Genomic DNA, 3,363 nt, shown 5'->3' on the forward strand with positions numbered 1-3,363 from the left:
CTCACAAACAATGCAACCCCACCCAGACCACTCCACTCACAAACAATGCAATCCCACCCAGACCACTCACAAACAATGCAATCCCACCCAGACCACTCACAAACAATGCAATCCCACCCAGACCACTCCACTCACAAACAATGCAATCCCACCCAGACTTTACTGAAGGGCAGCTTTGGATTAGGGTAGTCAGGGGGTGACTATGCTGCCGCTCTATGCAGTACAACCATGCACAGGCAACATTGTCACCCCACTGGAGGAAGTGCCAAGATGTAGATAACCGATTACGGTTTTTACAAACAGAGGAGTGCAGAGAAGATGGATTTTGCAGTTTAAGGCGCACTGACTTCCATGCCATCGGTCTCTGAACTAGTCCCAGGCTGACTTGTACGATTCTGAGACAGAATTGTTTTATCTGAAATCTTTAAAGGAGAACTATAGATTTTGCTGACTGGATCAGTTTGGATTTACATCATAGAAGATATATCCTTCACCCATTCAACGAGCCGCTATGCCAATCAGCAAACAATGAGTTTTTAATAACAAAGTAACACTCATCCTTACAAAAAAAAAGAAGTTTCATTTATTTGACACAAATACAAAATAAGAAGAAATAGATTTACTGAAAGACGAAGATATAGAGAAGAGATGTGACACGGTTCAGACAAGACAAAGCAGAGAATATATTCTACAAATAACTCGCAGCTGACTCCGGAGCGACACGGGGCAGCGCGGGCCGCGTCCCTGCCGTTCTGCACTGACATAAAATGAAGAGATTAATCCGGGGGACGCGGCGGGGTTGCGCGGCCCCTCTCAGCAGACATATAGATCAAGCTCTGCTGCGAAGGCGATGACATCAGAGGCACTCCGGTTAATGCGACACCGTCAGACGACATCCGAGGATAACGTTAAATGATACGCGGGTGCAGGGAAGGGTCAGAGGTCGCGCTGAGGCCTCATCCTTCCTGCCGCTGTAATTGTATAATGGCCGCGTACTTTACACGCGCGGCGAGAACCGCAAAATGTTAATCACACAAATGAGGCGGGCGCGATCTGTGTGCGTGACACGGAGAGCACACGCTGGGCTGGGACGTGGAATTATTTTCTTGGTGTCTTCAAGCAAACGATTTAAAGGCTACGTCCACTTTATAGAGCATATCTAGGGTGTACCATGAATCGTGTTCACATATAACATCTGCAAACCCAAAATGACCCCCTCCCCCCCTTACTTGTATCACCAGGTGCTTCTGCCTGCAGCATATTGCAATTATTTGAATTTGGCTCCACCCACACAGCCCCATCACGATGCAAGATGGACAATGCAAATAATCTGGGACTATTAACACAGCACCTAAGGAGATCCCGCCTCCTCTTTATCATTTAATTGAAGTGCTTTTATCTGCTGTTGGGGCAGAGGGTAAGGTAGCCATCTTGGGCGCGCTCAGTAGAATATTATACAATTTTACACAGGAGCCAATGATGTCTTTGGAGTGTGGGAGAAAACCCCCACAGAAGCGCACTCAAAACTCCATGCAGATAGTGTGGCCTTCAAAACAGCACAAGATCCATGTTTCAGAAAACACCATTAGAATCTGCATGTTACATACAACTGTCACTTTAATTTGCATTTCCATTGCATAAAGCTGCTCCAAATCAGTCCCGCGTACCGTTCCCATCAATTCCCAACGGAATACAATCAGGTTAACTTTCCTCCCCCCCCCCGGTAATAATGGCGCTGACCTTTGGGAGAGTTATCGCTAGAACGTATTTTACCGAACGAGTAAATGATTCCAAATATCATTATGGACGAAAGAAACAAGGAACAATCTCTGGATGTACATTATTTTCACATTACAGGTTCTGCGCGTCAAAGCCGACCCCGTTCCCTTCACTGTAACAAAGGAGACATTGATATATCCTGTCATTGTTTGTGTCTCAGTTTAAGTATAAAAAAAAATGGAAACAAAGAGAGTGATAAAAGTGTTGTGTGAACAGTTATTTATTAGTCTGTGCTCAAGACTCCACTAGACCTCTGAAGGTATGCTGTGGTATCTAGACGACCCCCCGCCCCAATATTGAGTAGGCCCCCCTTCTCTTGACCCATCCAGGCATGGACTCCACTAGACCTCTGAAGGTGTGTTGTGGTATCTAGATGACCCCCTCCCCTAATATTGAGTACGTCCCCCTTCTCCTGACTCAGCCAGGCATGGACTCCACTAGATCTCTGAAGGTATGCTGTGGTATCTAGACGACCCCCCGCCCCAATATTGAGTAGGGCCCCCTTCTCCTTACTCATCCAGGCATGGACTCCACTAGATCTCTGAAGGTATGCTGTGGTATCTAGATGACCCCCTGCCCCAATATTGAGTAGGTCCCCCTTCTCCTGACTCAGCCAGGCATGGACTCCACTAGACCTCTGAAGGTATGCTGTGGTATCTAGATGACCCCCTGCCCCAATATTGAGTAGGTCCCCCTTCTCCTGACCATCCAGGCATGGACTCCACTAGATCTCTGAAGGTATGCTGTTGTATCTGGATGACCCCCCCCAATATTGAGTAGGTCCCCCTTTTCCTGACCCGTCCAGGCATGGACCCCACTAGACCTCTGAAGGTGTGCTGTGGTATCCGGCACCAAGCCGTCAGTAGCAGATCCTTTAAGTCCTGTAAGTTGTAAGGTGATCGGCCTCCATGGATCGGACTTGTTTCTCCAGCACATCCCACAGATGATCGATTGGATTGAGATCTGGAGAATTTGGAGGCCAAGTCACCACCTCAGACTCATTGTTGTGTTCCTCAAACCATTATTCCCCCATGTGTGCAGTGTGGCAGGGCTCATTATCCTGCTGAAAGAGGCCACTGCCATCAGGGAATGCCGTCTCCATGAAGGGGGGGACTTGGTCAGTAACAATGTTTAGGTCGGTGGTACGTGTCAAAGTAACATCCACATGAATGGCAGGACCTGAGGTTTCCCAGCAGAACATTGTTCAAAGCATCACACTGCCTCCGTCGGCTTGTCTTCTTCCCATAGTGCATCCTGGTGTCATCTCTACCCCAGGTAAGTGACACACACGCACCCGAACATCAACATGATTCAACAGACCAGGCCACCTTCTCCCATTGCTCTTGCTCAGTGGCCCAGTTATGATGCTCACGTTCCCATTGTAGGCTCTTTTGGCAGTGGACACAGGTCAGCATGGGCACCCTGAGCGGTCTGCAGCTACACAGCCCCATAAACAGCAAACTGTGGTGCTCTGTGTATGCAGGCAGTGACTTGGGACACAGCTGTAAGGAAACAGGGGAGTAGGAGAGAAGCCTCTGGACCACAGCATTAGGTTAATTAAAAAAAGGGAATTTAGTGATTGGT

The 3,363-nt window shown here is 48.1% G+C and overlaps 1 protein-coding gene across 1 annotated transcript in view; it reads right to left on the reverse strand.

The window, feature by feature from the left end:
* Positions 1-3,363, reverse strand: part of LOC108801700 (rab proteins geranylgeranyltransferase component A 1-like) — a 48,063-nt gene that overhangs the window by 34,316 nt on the left and 10,384 nt on the right. The gene's annotated exons all lie outside the window — the stretch shown is intronic.

This window comes from Nanorana parkeri, unplaced genomic scaffold (assembly GCF_000935625.1).
Source record: "Nanorana parkeri isolate BGI_ZX_2015 unplaced genomic scaffold, ASM93562v1 scaffold2449, whole genome shotgun sequence".
Taxonomy (NCBI): Eukaryota; Metazoa; Chordata; class Amphibia; order Anura; family Dicroglossidae; genus Nanorana; species Nanorana parkeri.